Source organism: Aquarana catesbeiana, linkage group LG07 (assembly GCF_042186555.1).
Source record: "Aquarana catesbeiana isolate 2022-GZ linkage group LG07, ASM4218655v1, whole genome shotgun sequence".
Classification (NCBI taxonomy): Eukaryota; Metazoa; Chordata; class Amphibia; order Anura; family Ranidae; genus Aquarana; species Aquarana catesbeiana.
In genome coordinates, this window is record NC_133330.1 from 251067240 (window position 1) to 251093984 (window position 26745).

The following is a 26745-nucleotide window of genomic DNA, read 5'->3' on the forward strand; positions in this document are numbered from 1 at the left end:
ATAGTTGAGAGTTGGGCTAGTCTAGCTGCTTGGTAATATTTGAGTAGTTCAGGGAGACCCAACCCTCCCTTAGATCTCGGGGCATAAAGAGTGTTTCTTGTGAATCTATACCCTTCCCCCCCCCAGATAAATTTTATAATCTTCCCCTGAAAACTCTTGAGATGATTTCTATTAATGGGGACTGGTAGCGCTCTAAATAGGTACAGAATTCTAGGAAACAAGGTCATTTTGATGGCATGGATTCTCCCCAGCCACGATAATTTGTGGGATGACCAGGATCGTATGTCTTCTTCCAGTCTACGATACATGGGAGGGAAATTTGCTTGATAGAGGGAATCTATTCTGGGCGTAAGGTTTATTCCCAGATATCGTATTGAGGTATCGCACCAATTAAAATTAAAGGCCAGTTTTAATCTCTCAACTAAAGCTGGGTTGAGGGAAATGTTTAGTGCTTGCGATTTGGCCATGTTGACTCGCAGGCCTGAAACATCACCAAATGTTTGAAGCAGGTTGTTAATGTTGGGTAAGGAGGTAATTGGAGAGGTAATAAATAAAAGGAGATAGTCCGCGAAAAGGGCGCATTTATGTGTATTCATGCCGCAGTTAACGCCTTTAATGTTTGGGTCTGACCTGATTGCTATGGCTAGTGTTTCTATTGTTAGAGCAAACACAAGGGGGGAAAGGGGACAACCCTGTCTTGTGCCCCTGGCAATTTTAATGGGGGAAGAGAGAAAACCCTGTAATTTGACTTTCGCTTCAGGTTCTGAGTATAGTGATTTAAGGATTCCGATAAAGTTTTCACCTAATCCCCAGAATTTAAGGGAAGCGAATATGAAGGGCCAAGTCACAGAATCGAAGGCCTTTTGTAAATCTAGGGAGAGGAAAAGACCCTCCTGGGTTGGACCTCCATCCCATCCCGATTGTAAGATTGAAGCTATGTCTATGGCCCTTCTAACCTGGTCTGGACCCTGTCTGCCGGGGATAAAACCCACCTGATCCTTATGGATATAAGTGTTGATAAATGTATTTAGTCTATTAGCATATATTTTTGTCAGAATTTTTAAATCATTATTTATTAGCAATATGGGTCTGTAATTTTCTACCAGATCCGGGTTTTTGTTGGGTTTAGGGATGACAGTGATGAAGGCTGCATTCATCTGAGAATCCATGGGATCGCCCTTCCATTTGGAATTGAACAGTCTAGTTAAGTGTGGCGCTAAAGTCTCGGCAACGGTCTTGTAATATAGATTGGAGAGACCATCTGGGCCTGGGGCCGATCCCCCTTTAAGATTTTTAATGACCTCTAAAGTTTCCTCTATTGTAATGTGGGCTTCCATAATATCTTGATGGGACTTATGGATAGTGGGGATGGGCAGGTTTTCTAAGAATGCTTCTATGGCTCGCATATCATGGTTGTCATTTGCTCTATATAGTTTTGAGTAGAAGGATTGGAAAGCTTCCAAAATACGTTGAGGATTTTGGGAAGACGACCCATTCTGTAGTTTTATTTTGGGGAGAGCGAAAAGACGAGTCCTGGGGGATAACTTGGAGGCCAGCATCGTGCTCATTTTATCCTGATTAAGATAGAATTTCACACCGTTCCAACGTAGAGAACCCTCGGCTTTAACCGTGAGCGCCAGGTTTAGCTTAATCCGAGCAGCGTCAAGCTGGTCGGTTTGAACCAGGGACGGATTTGCTTTGTGTTTTTTGCGCAGGAGAAGAAAATCTCTCTCCAGTTTTGAGATATCCATAGTTCTCTCCTTTTTAAGTTGGGAGGAGATTTGGATGAGTTTGCCTCGTATCACGGCTTTGTGGGCCGCCCATAAGGTCTCTGCCGAGATATCATCCACGTTGCTCAAGGTGAAATACTCTTTTAGGGTCTTAGTTAGTACTGAGAACTGAATGGGATCTTTAATAATGTGATCTTTGATGCGCCATATGGGAGATGAGGGTCTGGGAAGTAGACCTTGGAGGGATAGGGAGACCATAGAATGGTCAGAGAGGGGAGTATCCTTAATTTTAGATGAGATTGCAGCAGGAATGTGTATGGAGGAAATTAGAATATGGTCAATTCTGGAGTAAACCTGATGGGGTATTGAGAAATGGGAGTAGTCCCTTATGGAGGGATTGAGTTCTCTCCAGATATCTGTGAGACCCTGTTGGTGAATTAGTTTAGCGATTTTGGAGCTGATTTTGGTTGGCCTAGAAAGCTGTTTAGCTGGGGGTTTAGATTTATCAAGGCTCTGGTCGAAGGCGACATTCGAGTCTCCACCCATAATTACTGTTCCTTCCAAGAGAGGTCCTAGAGTTTGAAATAAAGAGGTGAAGAATGCATTCTGTCCCTTGTTCGGTGCATAGTAGGATATAAGAGAAAAAGTTTGATCTGCGATCTGACCTTTCACTAGTAAGTATCTGCCCTCAGGATCACTAAGGGTCTGACTAACCCTAAATTGACAATCTTTATCCTTATACAATAAAATCGCAACTCCCCTGGTCTTATCCTCAGCGTTTGCTAAATAAAACAGGGGGAAGTGCGCATGTAAAAATGAGGGGGAGAAACGAGTGGGAAAGTGCGTTTCCTGGAGCATTACTATCGAGGCCCTTTGCTTACGGTAGGATTGGAAGATTTTCCTCCTTTTGATTGGGGAGTTGAGGCCTTGGACATTATGAGAAATAATTTTTATCTGAGTGGAGGACAGTGTGGTGTTAGGCATGGTTTTTGTAAAAAGAATGTGCTTCTGAAAATGAGACACTTACCCTAACCCTGTTGATGAGGGATGAGCAGACGATGAGTGAAAGGTGGAGCTCGGGACCTGGAGATGCTGGATGAGAAGGAGCTGCAGATGTTCCGACAACCCGGGTGGAAGGGAGAGAGGGAGAGAGAAACACAGATGGGTTAAGGCAGAAAGACAAAAGAAAAAAGAGAATATGAACACGTTGGCCTAATATAGGCCGGAGACGGAGAAGGGGAAGGTTTTCCCGTTCCGTGCTCCAATAACAAATTAAGGTGGTCCAGAAGGCGGACCACCAGTCCATCAAACGAGAATGGCAACTCCATTTTCGTTGGATGGGTGAAGTCGCAGGGCAACTACCGCAGCCCAAGCCACCCTTGAAACCTTATATACAATGTTGAGCAAAGTTGAAAAAAAAAGATGCAAAAAGTAATCATAAAAAATTCAAATTCAAACAAAACAGATTATTTTTTAAACTAAGAGCAATGCTGGCATGTGGCGCAGAAACAATCTTCCGGATAGACGTCGTGGGATCTGCTATGGAGGTGAAGAGGTGTGGGGAAATGTAGACATGTGCACACTGAAATATTTCGTTTCGGAATTTCGTTTTCGTCTGAAAAATAAATTCATTTAGTTACTCCCGAAATTCGTTTTTATTTATTTCGTTTTTCGTTAAAAATTGCATTCGTCCGAAAATCCAAATTAAGGTCGAATCTGTCATTGAAGGCTTATGGTGTCTGTCGAATGTTCAAAGAAGATTCGACGGAGCAGCTAAACTGTACGATGTCGTATAGTTTACCTGCTCCGTCGAATCTTCTTAGAACTTTCAACAGACACCATAAGCCAAAGTACGTGTGTACTTAGTTCTAGCTATTTCACTGCTCCTCCTCTTTGGTTACAATCAGCCAATAACATTCATCATCATCATTATTTTTATTTATCTTTTCTCCCCTACGTTGAATCTTTCCTCCCCTTTGTCGAATCTTTCCTCCCCTACGTTGAATCTTTTCTCCCCTACGTCGAATCTTTCCTCCCCTACGTCAAATCTTTTCTCTCTACGTCAAATCTTTTCTCTCTATGTAGAATAATCTTGGACTAATAGAGCTAAGGTTAGGCACATTCGACCACAGGTTTGATGGACACAGATTGTTATTGTCATCATCATGTCGAATCTCCTATCTATATCGAACTGTTGTAGCAACGAAAACGAAAATAAAGCATTTGTTTATGTCGGATCTTTCGTTTTTCGGACTCTGCACTTTCATTATCGTTTGTTAAAACAATAACGAAAATACCTGAAATTCGGACGAAAATGCATTTGGACGAAAACAAATGCACATGTCTAGAAATGAGATATAAAAATCCTACTGAGGACTTAGCCAGTCTACTGTAAGGGTATAAGGGAGTAGATGAGAGCCGACACGTCCTGCTAGCGTTGGGGGCTCCAGAGGGGAAGAAGGGGATGAGGTATTGAGATCCGAGGAAGTCATTCTTGTAGGAGTTTATGAACAGCCCCTATAATCCCCAATGGAAGGTGGAGAAATAACAAAAACGGAAGTAAGTCTTAGGGAAATGTTAAAGTAGGACCGCTGGGGTGTTGAACTGGAAGCTTGAGACATTGGACAAGTGGGTAAATGTCCTCTAGGAGAGTCAAGGCCTCTTGGTGATAGATCCGTATAGGGTAGAAATCATCCGGTATGAACCAGGGATCAGCGGATCACAAAGAGGAAAAAGGGTAACGCAGGGGACTTGCAACAGACATCCTCAGGTTGGCATTTGTTCCCTCAGGCGCCTGCTTTTGTTGGATTTCCAGGATGGAGAGATTGGGCTGTTGGGAGTTTGGCGTTTAGAAGAGCCCGCTTGAGTGTTGGTTGTGTCCATCGCAGAGTCTAGTGAGATGAGTTTGAGTGAGAGGAGGACTCGTTCGCCTTCTGAAAACGTGGTGAATGAGTGAGTTTTACCTTTGAGGGTAAATTTTAAGGCGAAAGGGAATGCCCACCAATATTTAATCTCCCTCTGGGAGAGAATAAGCAGAAGGGGCTTCAGGGCTCTGCGTTTCTGGATGGTCGTGGGAGAAATGTCCGCAAATATTTGGATTTCCTGGCCTTGAAAAAGAATGCGGGATTGCTGGCGTGATATTTTCATAATTTCTTCCTTCACGCTATAGAAGTGTGGCTTCACGACTACATCTCTGGGAGATTTTTCTTTTCTGAGGGGGCCCAAGGATCTGTGTGCTCTGTCCAGCTCCAATTTAATGGGGGACAGCTCAGGGATGAGGGATTGAATTAATTCCTGGATTGCTTTGGGGACATCTGTGATTGATTCAGGGATTCCTCTGACTCTAAAGTTGTCCCTTCTTGACCTGTTCTCCAAATCATCTATTCTATTCAGTGCCACCTCGAGTTGCTCTTGAATAACATGGATGTGCTCCTGTGTAGGGATGAGCTTCGTGTTCAAGTCGAACCCATGTTCGACTCGAACATCGGCTGTTCGCCCGTTCGCCGAATTGCGAACGATATGGGCCGTTCGCGCTAAATTCGTGTGGCGCGTCACGGCCCATAATTCACTGCGGCATCGCAGTGCATTGCTGGCTGATGATTGGCCAAGCATGCACTATGACTCGCATGCTTGGCCAATTACAGCACCGTCAGTAGAGAGAGCTGTAATTGGCCAAAGCCAGGGTGGCTTTGGCCAATTATGGCTCAGGGGATTTAGTACACACCCCACACTATATAAGGCCGCCTGCACGGCAGCCCTGTGTAGTGTGTGTTCCGGTGTGCTGAGAGATAGAGAGAGAGAGAGACAGTGTCATTTGATTTGAGTTAGATAGATTAGGCAGAACAGTCAGTCAGTTAGCTGCACTTACAGTGTATTGTGTATATATATGCATCCCAGGTGTTGCATATATATATATACACTGTATTCAGTTTAGCTAGATCCGTTCCTGTTATCTTCTATCTAGACTATTTACATTTAATGCAGTGCGTCCTGCTCACAGTGTTCAGCTAGATCCGTTCCTGCTATTTACATTTAGTGCAGTGCGTCCTGCTCACAGTGTTCAGCTAGATCCGTTCCTGTTATCTTCTAGACTATTTACATTTAGTGCAGTGCGTCCTGCTCACAGTGTTCAGCTAGATCCGTTCCTGCAATTTACATTTAGTGCAGTGCGTCCTGCTCACAGTGTTCAGCTAGATCCGTTCCTGCTATTTACATTTAGTGCAGTGCGTCCTGCTCACAGTGTTCAGCTAGATCCGTTCCTGCTATTTACACTTAGTGCAGTGCGTCCTGCTCACAGTGTTCAGCTAGATCCGTTCCTGTTATTTACATTTAGTGCAGTGCGTCCTGCTCACAGTGTTCAGCTAGATCCGTTCCTGCTATTTACATTTAGTGCAGTGCGTCCTGCTCACAGTGTTCAGCTAGATCCGTTCCTGCTATTTACATTTAGTGCAGTGCGTCCTGCTCACAGTGTTCAGCTAGATCCGTTCCTGTTATTTACATTTAGTGCAGTGCGTCCTGCTCACAGTGTTCAGCTAGATCCGTTCCTGTTATTTACATTTAGTGCAGTGCGTCCTGCTCACAGTGTTCAGCTAGAGCCGTTCCTGCTATTTACATTTAGTGCAGTGCGTCCTGCTCACAGTGTTCAGCTAGATCCGTTCCTGTTATCTTCTAGACTATTTACATTTAGTGCAGTGCGTCCTGCTCACAGTGTTCAGCTAGATCCGTTCCTGCTATTTACATTTAGTGCAGTGCGTCCTGCTCACAGTGTTCAGCTAGAGCCGTTCCTGCTATTTACATTTAGTGCAGTGCGTCCTGCTCACAGTGTTCAGCTAGATCCGTTCCTGTTATCTTCTAGACTATTTACATTTAGTGCAGTGCGTCCTGCTCACAGTGTTCAGCTAGATCCGTTCCTGCTATTTACATTTAGTGCAGTGCGTCCTGCTCACAGTGTTCAGCTAGATCCGTTCCTGTTATCTTCTAGACTATTTACATTTAGTGCAGTGTGTCCTGCTCACAGTGTTCAGCTAGATCTGTTCCTGTTATCTTCTAGACTATTTACATTTAGTGCAGTGCGTCCTGCTCACAGTGTTCAGCTAGATCCGTTCCTGTTATCTTCTAGACTATTTACATTTAGTGCAGTGCGTCCTGCTCACAGTGTTCAGCTAGATCCGTTCCTGTTATCTTCTAGACTATTTACATTTAGTGCAGTGCGTCCTGCTCACAGTGTTCAGCTAGATCCGTTCCTGTTATCTTCCTACTGACAGGCAGGCTTGTCTGGTTACAGTATATAAAGCTACCTGAAGAAAATTACAGGTGTTCTATTTGATCCTATTAGTACCACGGTCAGGCAGCTAGACTATTTACATTTAGTACAGTGCGTCCTGCTCACAGTGTACAGCTAGATCTGTTCCTGTTATCTTCCTACTGACAGGCAGGCTTGTCTGGTTACAGTATATAAAGCTACCTGAAGAAAATTACAGGTGTTCTATTTGATCCTATTAGTACCACGGTCAGGCAGCTAGACTATTTACATTTAGTACAGTGCGTCCTGCTCACAGTGTTCAGCTAGATCTGTTCCTGTTATCTTCCTACTGACAGGCAGGCTTGTCTGGTTACAGTATATAAAGCTACCTGAAGAAAATTACAGGTGTTCTATCCCAGCTTAGTGCAGCTACAGGCCATTAGTATGTCTGGAAGGCCAAGAAGGAGAGGCAGATAGTTACAAGCCAATAAGAGAGGGCAAGCAGGCTCTGTGTCTAGTGCTGGTCGTGGAGACGGTGCATCCTCATCAGCACGTGGCCATGGGACACGCTTGGCCTTTTTTTCGGCAGCTGGCCGTGTTGAGCCGCAACATGCGGAAGACTTGGTCGAGTGGATGACCAAGCCGTCCTCATCCTCCTCATCCTCTCTCACCCATGCCCAGGGTGCTTTGTCTGGCAAAGCAGCGGCCTCTTCCCTCAGCTCAATGTCATCAGTGACTCCTTCCCTAGCTCCACCATGTCCTCATGAGGATTCCCTCGAACTGTTTGACCACAGTGTTGGGTACATGCTCCAGGAGGATGCCCAGCGTTTGGAAGGCTCTGATGACGATACTGAGCTCGATGAAGGCAGTAACATGAGCACGGACAGAGGGGGTGCCCAAGAAGGACAGCAATCTGGCAGTCATGCTCCCCCTGCTGCAGCATACTGCCAGGTTTGCTCCAGTGATGAGGAGGGAGGGGATGATGAGGTCACTGACTCAACGTGGGTGCCTGATAGGAGAGAGGAGGAGGAGGAGGAGGAGGCGGCGGCACATCACCAACGAGGCAGGATGCCCTCCAGGGGCCAGCCTAAGGGCAGCACATTGACTGCATCACACCCCAAAGCTCCACATGTGCAGGGCGCTGCAGTCTCTGCGCGTTATTCAAAAAGTTCTTTGGTGTGGGCCTTTTTTGAGACGAGTGCATCAGATCGCACCGCTGCTATTTGCAACATATGTCTCAAGCGTATCTCGCGTGGCCAAAACATCTCCCGCTTGGGTACCACATGCTTGACCAGACATATGTTGACCTGCCATGCAGTTCGTTGGCAAGCGTATCTAAAAGACCCACACCAAAGAACAAAGAGGATCTCTCCTTGCTCCTCATCAGCTGAGATTTCCAACCCCACTAGACCTTCAGTCCTCTCTGAGACCTGCAGTGAGAGGAATGAAGGTGTAGAATTAGGTGTGTCACAGCCAAGTACTTGTGGGCAATCTGCTTTTGGTACACCGACGTCAGATTGTACCAGGCAAATTTCCCTGCCCCAGCTGCTGCACCGCCGAAAGAAGTTTGCTCCCAGCCATCCACATGCCCAGCGGTTGAATGCTAGCTTGGCAAAATTGCTAGCACTTCAACTGCTGCCTTTTCAGTTGGTAGACTCTGCCCCCTTCCGTGAGTTTGTGGAATGTGCGGTTCCTCAGTGGCAGGTACCCAAACGCCACTTTTTCTCACGGAAGGCGATTCCGGCTCTCTACCGGCATGTGGAAGGCAATGTCCATGCCTCGCTGGACAGGGCGGTCAGCGGTAAGGTGCATATTACCGCTGACTCATGGTCCAGCAGGCATGGACAGGGACGTTACCTAAGTTTCACGGCGCATTGGGTGACTCTGCTGGCAGCTGGGAAGGATGCAGGACAAGGTGCAGTAGTGTTGGAGGTTGTTCCGCCACCACGCCTCCAAAATGCTGATTGTGACACACCTCTCTCCTCCACCCCCTCCTCTTCTTCTTCCTCCATGGCCTCTTCCTCGGAACCAGCGGTGCTCCGTAGGCGTTCAAGGGGCTACGCAAGTACGCAGGCCAAAAGATGCCATGCGGTGCTTGAGCTGGTGTGCTTGGGGGACAGGAGCCACACTGGGGCAGAGGTTCTGTCAGCTCTGCAGGGGCAGGTTCAGAGGTGGTTGACGCCACGCCAACTTAAGGCAGGAATGGTGGTTTGCGACAATGGCACCAACCTCCTCTCTGCACTCCGACAGGGACAAATGACCCATGTGCCCTGTTTGGCTCACGTCCTTAACTTGGTGGTGCAGCGGTTCTTGGGCAGGTACCCGGGCTTACAGGATGTCCTGAGGCAGGCCAGGAAAGTCTGTGTGCATTTCCGCCGGTCATATAATGCCAGTGCTCGGCTGACGGACCTCCAAAAGGAGTTTAACCTGTCCAAGAACCGCCTAATCTGTGACATGCCCACCAGGTGGAACTCAACGTTGGCCATGCTGCAGCGGCTGCACACGCAGCAGAGGGCCATCAATGACTACCTGTGCGACTATGGCACCAGGACAGGGTCAGGGGAGCTTGGTTTTTTTTCCCCACGCCAGTGGGCCATGATCAGGGATGCATGCACTGTCCTGTCACCATTCGAGGAGGCCACGAGGATGGTGAGCACTGACAGTGCATGCATCAGTGACACTGTCCCCCTTGTCCACCTGTTGGAGCACACGCTGCGTGGAATAATGGACAGGGCACTTGAGGAAGAACAGAGGCAGGAAGAGGAGGACTTCCTTAGCTCTCAAGGCCCCCTTTATCCAGACAGTGTTTCTGCGTGCCCGCCGATCACACAGGAAGAGGACGAGGAGGAGGAGGAGGAGGAGGAGGAAGATTGTGTCAGTATGGAGGTGGAGCCTGGCACTCAGCATCAGCAGCAGTCTTTAAGGGATCAGTCCCAAGGAACACATGGACTTGTACGTGGCTGGGAGGAGGTGGCTGCGGACGTTGTTGTCCTTAGTGACCCAGAGGACTCCGGACCGAATGCCTCAGCAAACCTACGCTGCATGGCCTCCCTGATCCTGCAAAGCCTGCGTAAGGATCCTCGTATTCGTGGTATCAAGGAGAAGGACCAATACTGGCTGGCAACCCTCCTTGATCCACGTTACAAGGGTAAGGTTGTGGACCTTATCTTGCCATCGCAGAGGGAGCAGAGGATGAAACATCTTCGGGAGGCCTTGCAGAAAGGTCTGTGCAACGCGTTCCCAGAGACTGGGAGGTTACAAACTCCTGTTTCTGGACAACGTGTTGCTGAGGCTTCGGTCAGTCAAAGAAGGAGCGGTGGAGAAGGTGGCCGTCTGACCGATGCGTTCAGACAATTTTTTGGTCCGCAGCCCCAAGGTATGATCGGTTCCAGCAACCATCGCCAGCGTCTGTTTTACATGGTGCAGGAATACCTAGGGGCAAGATCAGACTTGGACACCTTTCCCACCGAAAATCCTCTGGGTTACTGGGTCTTGAGGATGGATCACTGGCCAGAGCTTGCACAGTATGCAATTGAGCTACTGGCCTGTCCTGCATGCAGCGTTCTTTCGGAACGCACATTCAGTGCTGCTGGAGGCGTGGTAACCGATCACAGGGTGCGTCTGTCCACCGACTCGGTCGATCGGCTGACCTTCATAAAAATGAATGAGTCTTGGATCACCACCAGCTACCAAGCACCTGATGCTGATGTAACCGAATAATTTTTTTTGAAATCTCAGATCCCTTCAAAGACTGCCTATGCTGATGCTGAGTGACTATCCCTGAGTAATTATCCTCTTCCTCCTCAATCATCACGCTGATAGCTTGTAAGAACATTTTTGGTTCTGGGCGCCACCACCAGTGCCTAAGGCACAATTTTTCAGCCCCTGTTTAACAGGGGCGTGTAATTACAATTTTTGATGTAATACTTTGCAGCAGGGCTCGTTCCTGCATTCCAACTAGAGTGTCTGTGAGGGGTTGCAGTGTTGTGGCACCAGCACCAGTGCCTAAGGCCCAATTTTTCTGCCCCTGTCTAACAGGGGCGTGTAATTACAATTTTTGATGCAATACTTTGCAGCAGGGCTCGTTCCTGCGTTCCAACTAGAGTGTCTGTGAGGGGTTGCAGTGTTGTGGCACCAGCACCAGTGCCTAAGGCCCAATTTTTCTGCCCCTGTCTAACAGGGGCGTGTAATTACAATTTTTGAAGCAATACTTTGCAGCAGGGCTCGTTCCTGCGTTCCAACTAGAGTGTCTGTGAGGGGTTGCAGTGTTGTGGCACCAGCACCAGTGCCTAAGGCCTAATTTTTCAGCTCCTGTTCAACAGGGGCATGTAATTACAATTCTTGATCTAATATTTCACAGCAGGGCCCTGTGAGGGCTTACAGTGTTGTGGCCACAGCAACACCTAAGGCCCAAATTTCTGCTGAGTATATAGGGCAGACCCTACTTTCAAACATCTAACTTACAAACGACTCCTACTTGCAAACGGAAGGAGACAACAGGAAGTGAGATGAAATCTACCCCTAGGAAGGGAAATTCTCTCCTGTAAGAGTTAATATGGGAAAACAATTTCTCCTTTCCACTGATGCTTTCCAATCCTTGTTCCACAAAAAAACCCAAATTTTCAAAAAACATTTTTCATTGGGACAAAAAAGTGAGGTGAAATCTTCTGAAGAGGAGGAAAGACAGCAAAACAAATGTCACAGGGGTGATAACCCTTCCCTATGTTTTCCAAAAAGCTTAGAAAAGATTTTTTGGCTGGAGCTAAACACGTTAAAAATGTTCAAAATTACAAACAGATTCTACTTAACAACAAACCTACAGTCCCTGTCTTGTTTGCACCGCCTGTATACTGCTGTTCAGAGTATATAGGGCCTGGTGGCCCCACACCTTTCCTTATTTTAATTTGGGTGCGGGGTTCCCCTTAATATCCATACAAGACCCAAAGGGCCTGGTAATGGACTGGGGGGTACCCATGCCGTTTGTCTCACTGATTTTCATCCATATTGCCATGACCCGACATGACATTAAACCCGCAAGCAGTTTTAAATGAGATTTTTTCCTTTAAAAATGACATTTGGTGCAGGGACTGTTCTAAACATGGGAAACACGCGTCACTTTACAGGCATACTATAGACACCCCCCAGGTATGATATTTAAAGGAATATTTCACTTTTTTTTTTTTTACTTTAAGCATCATTAAAATCACTGCTCCCGAAAAAACGGCCGTTTTTAAAAGTTTTTTTTGCATTGATACATGTCCCCTGGGGTAGGACCCGGGTCCCCAAACCCTTTTTAGGAACATACCATGCAAATTAGCCTTTAAAATGAGCACTTTTGATTTCGAACGTTCGAGTCCCATAGACGTCAATGGGGTTCTAACGTTCGTGCGAACTTTCGGTCCGTTCGCGGGTTCTGGTGCGAACCGAACCGGGGGGTGTTCGGCTCATCCCTACTCCTGTGGTTTTTTTTTCATTGGATACTGAGTGCAAGAAGCAAAAGTTTCCTTTTGGCACCTAGGTACCCTTTTATCCTTTCTGATATCAGTTTAGTACTTTGAATGCAAGGACAGGTTGTCTAGCCACACTATGACATTGAATACAAATATGTCCATGCTGAGTAAGGAATTAAAATAACTTGATTGATTTTACTGATTTTGATTGCTCTTTTTTCTAGTACATTCTAAAAAAATGAATTCAGAGGTTGTGATCACCTATAAGGTCTGCTCCTATGTTTTCTAGAATGTTATATTTGGGTACAAATCTGTGACTACACATTCTTTAAGGCTTGGTTTACACTTCTGCAACTTGGGATCCGACTTGTGAGACCTCATGTCGCGTGACATATGAAATCCTACTACTGAAGTCGCTCAGACTTTTGAAAAGGTTCCTGTACTACTTCAAGACAACTTCTATCCGACTTGTGCCCATAGACTTTAATGGAAGTCGCCTCCAAGTCGGATCCTCATCTACCTTAAGTTGCATCAGGTAGTCCCCAAGTTGCCAGCAAATCTTCAGGAAATCGCCTGGCAAAGTTGCACTGTAATGCAGCGTACACACGGTCAGCCTTTCCGACATAAAATGTGCGATCGGAGCTTGTTGTCGGAAAATCCGACCGTGTGTAGGCTCCATCGGACAGTTTCCATCGGAATTTCCATCGCACAAAATTTGAGATCTGGTTCTCAAATTTTCCTACAAAAAAATCCGTTTGCGTAAATTCCGATCGTGTGTACACAATTCTGACACACAAAGTGCCACGCATGCTCAGAATCAAGCAGAAGAGCTGCACTGGCTATTGAACTTAATTTTTCTCGGCTCGTCATACGTGTTGTACGTCACCGCGTTCTTGACGTTCGGAATTTTCGACAAGATTTATGTGACCGTGTGTATGCAAGACAAGTTTGAGTCAACATCCGTCGGAGAAAATCCATGGATTTTGTTGTCGGAATGTCCGATCAATTTCCGATCGCGTGTACGGGGCATAAGTTGCCCGATTTTCAGGTCGCAGCAGTGTGAACCGAGCCTTAATAGAATTATAGTTTGTTCAATGTTTACTGTGCGTGTGACAGAAAGCCTAAAAGATGACTTTGCCATTTGTGAAGTTGTCCTTTGGTACAGACTCCCATCCTGAGGCACTTACCAACTTACTTACCTTTAACTGTGATCCAGCCATCCTGCCTCAGACATGGATCCCACCATACTCATGGCAGTTTCCAGGGACCACTCGAAGTATGGCTCACCTATAGTAATGAATGGGGCCACAGCATGCATATGCTGACTGAACAGGGGTTGGCTGGGTCCGTGTAGGTAAGATCACTGAAGCTTAGTATAAAACCAAGCTATCTGCACTCAGGGGGTGGGGGCCTGTACAGTAGTAAAGGATAGCTTCACTAAAGGTGCAGTTGTCCTTTCATTTAAACTATGTTATTAACATGTGTTAACGTATTAAACATGTTTCTGTGTATAGTTTTTTATTGTATGTGCACATGGTAGCAAGCATATGTGTTGATCTTCTTCTCTTACTGCAAGCCTTCACAGAACAGCTGTATTTATACTGAGATTAAATTACACACAAGTGGACTCTATTTACTAATTAGGTGACTTCTGAAGGCAAATGGTTCCACTAGATTTTAGTTAGGTGTATCAGAGTAAAGGGGGCTGAATACAAATACACGCCACACTTTTCACATATTTATTTGTAAAAAAATTTTGAAAACCATTTATCATTTTCTTTCCACTTCTCAATTATGTGTCACTTTGTGCTGGTCTATCACATAAAATACCAATAAAATACATTTACGTTTTTGTTTGTAACAAATGTGGAAAATTTCAAGGAGTATGAATACTTTTTCAAGGCACTCTATTTCAAGACAGAGTCAGGCAATTTATACTAGTTAAACACTAGTTAAATTGAAAATGGCTTTTAACAAACACACAACTGCATTAATTGGTGTTTCTTTTTATACCTTTTAGTTAAAATTTTAAATTGCATTGTTATTAAATGAAGTACACATATATATATATATATAAAAACTACAGTATAAATTAACAAAAAAACAGTTTCTCATTTCCTTTAAGCATAGGCAACCTAGTATCGCATGAGCTATGTCTAACAATTATGAGAGATTTCAGCAGTGTTAATTTCGTCGACTAAAATGACGAAAACATTTTAGTTGACTAAATGAATATTATTTCAGCCGACTAAAACACGGCTAAAACTAAAACAACTGAGATTACTAAAATAGGGGGGCTTTGTTTGGGACTTTAAATGAGGCACAAGAACCCATGTGCCTCCATCCCTGCCTTCATCCCTATTAATATGATAAAGAAGAGGAAAGGGTTGGGACTTTAAATAAGGTGCGTCATCACCAGTGGATAGTAAACATCACATATAAATCAGATGAAGACTCATGCATACAGGAGAAAAAGATAATGTTAATAAAAAACAAATATCTTTATTGTTGATGGCAAGTAGTAAAATGTTAATGTACATCATAGTTACACCAGTACATGTAGTATAATATTAAGATGATAGTAAAATAGAGCCATGCCCCACTAACGTGGGAATGTGGGATATAAAGCTGATAACATGAGAGGTCACAATTGCAGTATGTGTGCATAGTGAACAAATATAATTGCATTGCAAATAGAAAAACGCATAACAATAACAATTAGATTGCATCCTAAAGTTCCGGATGCTTTTCGTGGGTTTCCACTTCCTCAGGAGCAGGTGCAATCAGTGTATCTATAAAGATTATATTAACAATGATAGAGTTGGATACTAAACAAAAATACAACCATTTAAAGAGACCAAATTGAATTAGTGCTCTTCATGACTTGAACTCACAATTCAGCTTAAAGTTTAGGCGTGTGATGTGAAGGTCCATCTGGTGACATCTAGGCCGGAAACTGTGGGAGTAACCCATCAACATATGGCACATATGCAAGGACTGAAGGAGAAACGGAGATCTCCATAATGGGATATGTGGTTATAATTCCATTTAGTCTGGTGTGAACATGTGGGTCCCTCTGGTTTGTAGTCTACTTCCGGGAACTGCGATGTGCCCCAGCCGCCCTCCCCTTCTCTTCATCCTCCCAATGCGGGGTTCTGGGTGGACTCACGCTGCAGCACATCGGTGCCACACCCTCTGCGTATGATGTGTGGCATCACCGCGGTGATGTCAGCATGCCAACGCATGTCCTACCATCGGCACTCACCCCACGAGGGAGCGTTTGCCGCCAATCACTTGGATGACTTAATGACGCATTCCCTCATGGTGAGCACAAATGTGGTGCTGGGAGGCACCCTAATCAATTATGAGGGGGTATTTATACCTCCTTCAGAGGACTACACTTGCTAGGTCCTTGGAGACATTCGGTATTACACCTTCATCATGGCAACAACAGGTAGCACCAGGTAACCCATTTTGGCAATTACAATTTGGTCACCCATTTTTTATCATCAGTCAGCACTTACTCCTATCTCACTCTCATGGGAATATTTTTAATCTTGGTCTTCTATTTGCTCACTCTAGTTCATCACCCCCCCTTTTCCTCAATTTCCCCTTTGTATCTGCACACTCCACATCCCTCACACACAGTGACCTTCATTTACTTTCTGCTCCTTTTTTACATCATTATTGGGTTTGCCAAACTTCAGTTTCACCATATTGTCGCAATTGAATTATGTCACAATATTTGCACTTTATTTAGGGGGTCCTCCTTTCTCCTTTTCTTTTTTTCTCCTAGTTTTGGGATCTAACCAGCAGTTACCCAACACATATTACATGTTAATAGTAATTGGATATATACCCAATCTTCTATATATACTTATATAGAATATTATTATTATTTTTATAGCATCTCATAAGGATCCCTAGCTGTGTTATCTGGTGAACCCCAATGTGGATATTTTTACTTAGGAATGTACTCACTTTTGTTGCCAGCGGTTTAGACATTAGAGGCTGTGTGTTGAGTTATTTTGAGAGGACAGCAAGAGAAATTGGTCATGGGACTTTGAATGAGGCATATCGCAAATGAAAAAGTAACAATGTAAATTGCATAGAAGGGTACATAAGTAAAAATATTTATTTTACAAGCTGAAACATTTCATTATATCAAGGTACAAAATATAATTGGTATAAGAATAGATCCCATAAAGGCCATTCTAAGCTGACATATGATGAATAACAAATAAAGCTTAATTCATAGAGATAAATACATAATGATGTTTGCAACCAAAGGTACATGATAAGTGTTCCTTATGGAAATCAAAACATTGAGGGCATGATGTGAACTCTACGCACGTTTTGTGGATTTGTCCACTCGTCAGGAGTACAATGCCACAAATACATTTAAATCTAAATGAAAAATAGTGTATTGGTAAAAGGTTACCTAGGTTTAGAAAAAAAAAAAAAGGGGGGGGGCAAGGAATCCCATACTCACATGCCAGCTCAGAAAGCGGCCCAGATACTGATAGGGGAAATGGAGGACAATGCTAGGTCTGGGGCTGAGGCAGGGGCCCCCCACCCAAAGCATGGGTGCAGCAATGCAACGAACCAGATAACCATTAAGTGAGGGGAAGGTGGGAGGACACACCTGATCCACACTTAATCTGAAAGTATAAATGTACAGATATAAAAAGTGTAATGAGTAAATGTGAAAAGTGCTTGTATCTGAAATTGTGTCCTGCCCCAAGTGAATAAATCCCACTGCAAAAATGCAAAATACCGGGGGTGATCACCCCTGGAATGGGTGTATATATATTAGTAAAATCGACAATGTAAAAAACAGGAGTGAACAAGTGACCAATAATAAATGCAAATAGGGGAAAAAATAAAATAAATAAAATAATATGTGAACAAAAATTTCTTCAACAAAAAAAACTTACTGGTGTAGGGTGATTGCCTGAGTGAACAAAAATCAAAGTGTCTCTGCAGTGGAGGCATGGGATTTGAAATGCTGGACGTTGAAGCTATAAATACCCAAGATGGACATCACCAGATGGACCTTCACATCACACACCTAAACTTTAAGCTGAATTGTGAGTTCAAGTCATGAAGAGCACTAATTCAAATTGGTCTCTTTAAATGGTTGTATTTTTGTTTAGTATCCAACTTTATCATTGTTTATATAATCTTTTATAGATACGCTGATTGCACCTGCTCCTGAGGAAGTGGAATCCCACTAAACGCATTGAGAACTTTCAAATGCAATCTGTTTGTTATGGTTATGCGTTTTTCTATTTGCAATGCAATTATATTTGTTCACTATGCACACATACTGCAATTGTGACCTCTCATGTTATTAGGGTTATATCCCACGTTCCCACGTTAGTGGGGCATGGCTCTATTTTAATATCATCTTAATATTATACTACATGTACTGGTGTAACTATGATGTACATTAACATTTTACTACTTGCCATCAACAATAAAGATATTTGTTTTTTATTAACATTATCTTTTTTTTCCTGTATGCATGAGTCTTCATCTGATTTATATGTGATGTTTACTATCCACTGGTGATGTCGCACCTAATTTAAAGTCCCAACCCTTTCCTCTTCTTTATCATATTAATAGGGATGGAGGCACATGGGTCCTTGTGCCTCATTTAAAGTCCCAAACAAAGCCCCCCTTTTTATAACAATATGATATCCATCATGGCTACAGTATAAGTTGTATTTTTGATTGCATACTTTAACAAAATTATTAAAAAAAACTATAGAGTCTGTGAAATCTCCCATAATTAGTAGACATAGATTATGTGCTATTAGTTTGCCTATGCTCAAAGGAAATGAGGAACTGTTTTTTTGTTAACATATACTGTACTTTTTATATATACAGTATCTCACAAAAGTGAGTACACCCCTCACATTTTTGTAAATATTTTATTACATCTTTTCATGTGACAACACTTAAGAATTGACACTTTGCTACAATGTAAAGTAGTGAGTGTACAGCTTGTATAACAGTGTAAATTTGCTATCCCCTCAAAATAACTCAACACACAGCCATTAATGTCTAAACCGCTGGCAACAAAAGCGAATACACCCCTAAGTGAAAATGTCCAAATTGGGCCCAATTAGCCACTTTCCCTCCCTGGTGCCATGTGACATATTAGTGTTACAAGGTCTCAGGTGTGAATTGGGAGCAGGTGTGTTAAATTTGGAGTTATCGCTCTCACTCTTTCATACTGGTCACTAGAAGTTCAGCATGGCACCCCATGGCAAAGAACTTGTTGCTCTACATAAAGATAGCCTAGGCTATAAGAAGATTTCCAAGACCCTGAAACTGAGCTGCAGCATGGTGGCAAAGACCATACAGTGGTTTAACAATACAGGTTCCACTCAAGTCTGGTATGGATTTTAAGGGGAACCCTGTGCCAAAATTTGAAAAAATGGTGCAGCCCCCCCCCAATCCATACCAGACCCTTATCCGAGTACACAACCTGGCAGGCCGCAGGAAAAGAGGGGGGATGAGATAGCCCCCCCTGAACTGTACCAGGCCACATGCCCTCAACATGGGGAGGGTGCTTTGGAGTAGCCCCCCAAAGCACCTTGTCCCCATGTTGATAGGGACAAGGGCCTCATCCCCACAACCCTTGCCCGATGGTTGTGGGGTCTGTGGGCGGGAGGCTTATCGGAATCTGGAAGCCCCCTTTAACAAAGGGACCCCCAGGTCCCAGCCTCTCCCCTATGTGAATTGGTAAGGGGTACATTGTACCCCTACCATTTCACAAACAAAGTGTGAAAAATAGTAAAAAAAAAATAGTAAAAAGACAGGAGACACTTTGGGACAAGTCCTTTATTAAAAAATAATGAATAATAATGTAAATCCATCTCACGCCGCCCGATGAGCAGAAAAAAAAAAAGGCGCAACAGCTCCGCCTCCATGACGCTTCTTCTCGATGGCAGCTGTTATATAGCTGAGGGCAGGGCCACTCGGTGACGTAAATGGGTGACCCTGCGGCCTGCCAGGTTGCGTGCTCGGATAAGGGTCTAGTATGGATTTTGGGGGGACCCGTACACCATTTTTAAAAAAATTTTGGTGCAGGGTTCCCCTTAAAATCCATACCAGACCTGAAGGGCCTGGTATTGATTTTGGGGGGACCCCCATGCAATTTTTTTTTTAATTTTTGGTTCGGGGTTCCCCTTAATATTCATACTAGACCCAAAGGGCCTGGTAATGGACTGGGGGGAGGAACCCATGGCATTTTTTTTCAATGAGTTTTATCTATATTACCGAGACCTGACAATTCATTACAGCTGCGATCAGTTTTAAATAACTTTTTTCCTTTAGAAATGTCATTTTGCTGTGGTACTGTTCTAAACACTGGAAAACTGCGCCACTTTACAGGCATACTATAGACACCCCCCAGGTACGATATTTAAAGGAATATTTCATTTTTATTGTTTCACTTTAAGCATTAGTAAAATCACTGCTCCCAAAAAAACAGCCGTTTTTTAAAACTTTTTTTTACATTGATACATGTCCCCTGGGGCAGGACCCAGGTCCCCAAACACTTTTTATGACAATAACATGCATATAAGCCTTTAAAATGAGCACTTTTGATTTTTCATGTTCGTGTCCCATAGACTTTAATGGTGTTCGCATGTTCGTCCAAATTTTTTGCCTGTTCGGATGTTCTGGTGCGAACCGAACCGGGGGGGGGTGTTCGGCTCATCCTTAGTATTAAGGTAAACAATCTTCTGGGTGCAGCTCCCCCCCAGCCTTCTTATACTTATCTGAGCCCCATCTCTATCCAGCAATGTGCATGAGAGCAGTGGCTCCTGCTGCTGTCAGCCACAGACAGTGATCCAATGAGTTGAGAGTGGGAGCAGGGCCATGCCACGCTGTGTGGGTGAATGGACACACAGAGCGTGGCCTCGGGAGCAAGCCTGATTAAGTGTCCCCAGAGCAAGAGGCTTGCTATTGGGGGCACTCACCAAGGATGATTTCTTTAGAATCACTTTAACACTTTGCTGGTCCAACTAGTGAGGGAGGAATCAAAGCATTAGATACAGGTGAGCGGTTTCTTTGCTAGTAATGCTGTAACTAATTAGTTGTCACCAGTGACAGGGTCAGTAATGTGTGATAGACCAAGGAAGGCCTTAGATTTCATCCACTTATATCCACCCAAACAGAAATATCAATTCTAAGTAAATTTGGTCTCTAAACTATAATGTTACAATGTCAATGCCATTTTTTTGGCTTTACTTCCTTCTCTATACACTTTACCTAGCTCCAGCACCGGTAATGCAGAGATGGAAATAAGCTATAGCTATTGCTAAACATTGGTTGCTAAAATAAAGCACACCGCCTCACAGATAACCCTGAAGTGTGAAGCTGTAAGAGTATCTGATTAGACTGTCAGATCTCTGGCTAAGGCTGCCTTCCTGGTATTTCCTTTGATCATTTACACTTCTAGTAATTGCCAATTTCTGTGGGTTCTACTTTCTTCTTTAAGAGGGTGAGATGATATACGTGTGAATATGCTCATACCATCTAATATACTCAAAAACCATTATTGGATATAAGAAGTCATACCTATATGAAAACTGATTTAAGATTACTTGGCAATAAATAATATCTAGGATGAATGGATTATAGTACCATCAAATGTCAGTTTGGAGAGATAAAGTAATATACTTCTTTGTTAGCAGATAATGAGGATGCACCTCAATATCCAGGCAATTGTCTAGCTTCAAAGTATGGGGGAAATACGATGGCAGTGATAAATATAGTAAATATGTCAGTGTTTCTTTATGAAGGGGATTTTCCAAGGGACAAGCTGTCCTGTTGACAGATAATTTCATTCACTATATGTGAAGATGGAGGTATGTTAACTAGGTTTATTAAATGATGAACCATTTTCTCATGTTGAGGGAGGCTTGGACAGTGGGCAATTATCTCACATTTCATAGGAAAATACACTTTTATCCTGTATAAAGACTTGCTACATAAATCCACCGAGAACATACTGACATAAAGCACAAATGCATTTCTTTACAAGGACATTAAAGTATTCATATTTATTAAACGCCCATCAATATGACACATCCAGCTGTTTAAATATGAACTCCAGGTGAAAAAATGTAAAGTGACACTAAACTCACCTTTTTAATAAAATAAATGCAATATTTTTAAATATACATAGAATATACCTCTTCCTTTGTTTCATCTCCCAAATGCAAGCTTTTTTCTGCTATTGTCAGAGTTACTGTTCTAGGGTGGCTACATTCATTCTCCCTGCCCTCCTTTGTCTATGTCAGGGGTAGGCAACCTTGGCCCTCCAGCTGTGGTGAAACTACAAATCCCATCATGCCTCTGCCTCTAGGAATCATGCCTGTGATTGTCAGGGTCTTGCAGTGTCTCATGGGACTTGTAGTTTCACCACAGCTGGAGGGCTGAGGTTGCCCACCCCTGGTCTATGTCAATGTAGCCATTCTTTTCAGCTTACCCCCAAGATAGAACACTGTAATGTTTGTGCAGAATCACTATGACCCTTAACCTCTTTCTCCTGATGCATGCTAGGGGAAGGGGCTGTACCAGGAAGTCAGTCACGAGGGTGTGTAGGACTGGAAGCAGCCGCATAATACTTAGAGGGAGAGCTGTTGTATTATGACTCCTCTATGTAAGAATGTACATCACTTTCTGAGTGAGTAATAAACCTTTCCATGGTTAAGAAGTGCATCCAGGCTGTGTGTAACTTGCTGAGCGGATACTGGCAGTATTGCTAGCAACACCCTGAGAGACCCCATGTCGAAGGGACATAACAGTGGCGACGAGGATTATGGATTTTAGCACACATGGCTTTTATAGGGTTTATTCAACCATTTGATCCTGCTGCTGAATCATGGAGCTCCTGGGTGGAGAGGCTGGAGCAGTATATGGAAGCAATAGTGTGGCTGTAGAAAAGAAAGTTGCAGTCTTCCTCACAGCATTAGGTCAAGCTGCATCTGGCACTTTCAGAGACCTCGTTTCTCCAGACAAGCTGGCCTCTAAGCTCCTGCCTGAGTTAATTCAGAGGCTACATGAGCACTACAAACCAAAGCCATTAGAAATCTCAGAGCAGTTTAAATTCTACAGTAGGAGGCAGCATGCCAGGGAGGACATAAAGACTTATATCATTGCTTTACGTAAACTAGCTGCCACTTGTCAGTTTGGAGACTACCTGCAGCCGGCTCTCCTCAAGATGTTTGTCATGGGACTCTGCGACTTAGCCATACAGAAACGTTTACTCACAGAACCTGACTTGACTCTGACGAAAGCCACGGACCTTGCTACAGTCATGGGGTTGGCTACACGAGATGCCACCCTACTGAAGGCGCCACCTGAACCTCCTTCAAGCCAGGAAGAAGAAATAATCCACACTGCTATCACCCGACACCCATGAAGGCCGTCGCCAAATCAACCTAAACCTCGCCACCCTAATTCTTCTGCCTCTAGGATGCCGACTTGCAGCCGTTGTGGTAATACTTCTCAAAGTGCACCTGCTTGCAAGTTCATGGATGTCGTTTGTTTTCTTTGTGGAAAGACTGGTCATATTGGGCGTGTTTGCCACAGCTCACGCTCCCCAAACACTACCACAAAAGGTAGACATAAACAGACATTTCATGTGGATACTGACAATAATGGCTCCAGCTCTGATGAGGAGACCTGTGTCCAGCATGTTGGACTGTTTCGGGTAGCTGGAAACACTCTTGCGATAAAAGTGAATGTCACACTCAATGGCTGTCCTGTCTACATGCAGATACATTCAGCTCTATGGAAATTGTAGTAAGCATAGAGTGGGGAACATGACCAGAAATAACAGCTCTGCCCACAGCAGTAAGGTTCATTAGTGGAAAATAGGAGGTGTGCATAGGACAAAAAATGCTTAAAAATTTCAGAAAAAAAACAGGGTCATGGATTACTTGATATGTTAGGATGACTGATGTAAAAAAATTGAGTTTAGTGCCACTTTAACCACTTGACTTGAAGATTACCCCTCTTCATGACCAGGCCATTTTTGCACTACAGCACTGCGTTACTTTAACTGGCAGTTGTGTGGCCGCGCAACGCTGTACCCAAATAACATTTATGTCCTTTTCCCACAAATAGAGCTTTCTTTTGGTGGTATTTGATCACCTCTGCGGGTTTTTATTTTTTGCGCTATTATAAAACATATGCAAAAAAAAAAAAAAAGTATAAATCTAATTTCTTCATAAATTTAGGCCAATATGTATTCTGCTACATATTTTTGGTCAAAAAAAATCCCAGTTTATTTTTATTTTTTTACTAGTAATGGCAGCGATCAGCAACTTACAATAGGACTGTGATATTGCTATGGACATTTGCACACTAACTGACATTTTTTACACTTTTCGGGGACCAGTGACACTAATACAGTGATCAGTGCTAAAAAATATGCACTGTCACTCTATTAATGAGACTGGCTGAGAAGGGGTTAACATCTGGGTGATCAAAGGATTAACTGTGCCTAACCAGTGTCTTACTACACTGTGGAAGGTGCTTTTACTAGGGGAAGACATGGATCCATGTCCTCTGCTTTGCAGAGATACATGATCCATGCCCTCCCTCCTGTCAGAACAGCAATCTGCCTTGTTTACATAGGCAGACCGCCATTCTGTCTCTCTGCAGGATGATCGGCGGTGCTGGCGGACATTGATCCCACAGTACCTACTGATAGGCTCACACTGTGTGTAATCACAGCGGGAGCGAGCTGCTGACGGCTGCATGCCCCCTACCTGGAAATGTCGGGTCACTTGTATATATGCGAAGAGATACCGTCCTGTAGCAGTAAAACTGCTACTATAGGGTGGACCTTAAGTGGTTAAGGTGCTATTCATAGAAGCTTTATCTGTAGTAAAATCTTTCAATGAGAGGTCTCTTGTCTGCATGGTAAACATTTAAGTCCTCATTTCAGTCCTGAAAACAACTTTTCCCTAGCTACTTCCTATTGTGGTGACTGGTTCATGTATGAGCAAAACAATCCTATTCCCAGCTTTCTGCAGGCAGCATTGCCTTTTGCATTGGTTGCATTTAATAAAGCACAGTGGTCCAGCCCCATTTTGCTTCCTGAATTTACTCATAGAAGCGCATAGTAGCTGAGAGCACATCCTAGCTTACCATATCCATAGCTGCCACAATCTTCAGGGATTATCAAATAAAAAAAAATAAAAAATGGAAACCACTATATAATAATACAGAGCTCAGATTTTAGGTCATTGCAACAGATATGGCCAAAGATTACTAAATTCTCAAGTCCACTTATTGAGAATTTTCCACCATTGTTTTTTGTCTTCAATGCAGAAATACATTTGACTCCATGGGTTGGTTGACTAAAGGAAAAGGGAAAAAAATGGAAAGACCCCCTTTCTGGGATTTTTAAGGCAACAACACAACCAAAGTATATTAAATCACTTATTTATTAGTACATATTAAAAAAAGATCACACACACATGTGATGATTAGGGATGAGCCGAACACCCCCCGGTTCGGTTCGCGGCAGAACATGTGAACAGGCAAAAAATTAGTGCAAACACGCGAACACCGCTAAAGTCTATGGGACTCGAACGTGAAAAAACGAAAGTGCTAATTTTAAAGGTTAATATGCAAGTTATTGTCATAAAAAGTGTTTGGGGAAGTTCCTACACAGAGCGTATTTCACCCCACAGAGATTGGCGTGCATATACCACCAAAGAGATCCCACTGTCAGAGATGCAGACAGGAAGTGGGTACTTTCTGGCACATGGTCTGGTCTTGTCCCAAACTAAGACCCTTTTGGTCAGCAGTGGCCTCCACACTGGGCAATGTTATAGGTCGTCCTGGGTGGATGCTTCTGGGGACCCTGAACCCCCTACCCCATAAGTAAGACGTGAAACGTAGTAGAGGACATCCAGCATCTCAAGTCTATTCTTCTTATGCCCATTTCCCTTCTTCCCCTTCCTTTACCTTCCTTTCCCTCTCCCCCCCACCTTCCTTCCTCTTCCCTCCCCTCCCCCCCTTCTTCTCCCCTCCCTTCTTCTCCCCCTGTCTCCCCTGCCGCTCCTACTATACTTGATTAAACACTGGGTTATTTACTTTATATTATCTAAGAACTTTAAGATGATATGAGCCACGAGAAGTATGGTTAAGTGAAAATTCTGTTGTGTGCACATCTGGAACACCTGATAAACAGTAGTTATTGTTTCAGGGTAAATCTCACTGTCATTATTCTTACCGCATGACTGTACTAATTTCTTGTACTGTAATGCTGATTTGTTTAATAAAAATTTTCTGTTAAAAAAAAAAAAGTGTTTGCGCACCCGGGTCCTGCCCCAGGGGACATGTATCAATGCAAAAAAAAGTTTTAAAAACGGCCATTTTTTCGGGAGCAGTGATTTTAATGATGCTTAAAGTGAAACAATAAAAGCGAAATATTCCTTTAAATATCGTACCTGGGGGCTGACTATAGTATGCCTGAAAAGTGGCGCATTTTTCCCCTGTTTAGAACAGTCCCTAGACAAAATGAAGTTTCTAAAGGAATAAAAGTCATTTAAAACTGCTTGCGGCTGTAATGTAATGTTGCCCCCCCCCCTCCCCCCACAGCCCATTACCAGGCCCCTTGGGTCTGGTATGGATATTAAGGGGAATCCTGCACCCATATTAAAAAAAAAGGCCTGGGGCCCCCCAGGCCCTATATACTATGAACAGCAGCAGTATACAGGCGGTCCCTTGGTTACAAACAAGATAGGGACTGTAGATTTGTTCTTAACCACTTCCCGACTGCCTCACACAGATATACTGCAGCAGAAGGGCACGTACAGGCAGATTAACGTACCTGTACGTTGCCCTTTAAGAGGGCGCCGGGAGCTCCATGACCGTGATCGTGGGTCCCGTGGACTCGATGTCCGCGGAGATACCCGCAATTGTCTCAGGGTGAGAAAGAACGGGGGGATGCTAATGTAAACAGGCATCTCCCTGTTCTGCCTAATGACACTGTCACTGATCACCTCTCCCTGTAATCAGGAGCGGTGATCAGTGACGTGTCACACACAGCCCCTCCCCCCACATTTAGAATCACTCCCTAGGACACACTTAACCCCTACAGCGCCACCTAGTGGTTAACCCCTTCACTGCCAGTGACATTTTTTACAGTAATCAATGCAATTTTTTAGCATTGATCGCTGTATTAATGCCAGTGGTCCCAAAAATGTGTAAAAAATGTCGCAGTCACGATAAAAATCGCTGATTACTAGTAAAAAAAAAATTATCAATAAAAATGCCATAA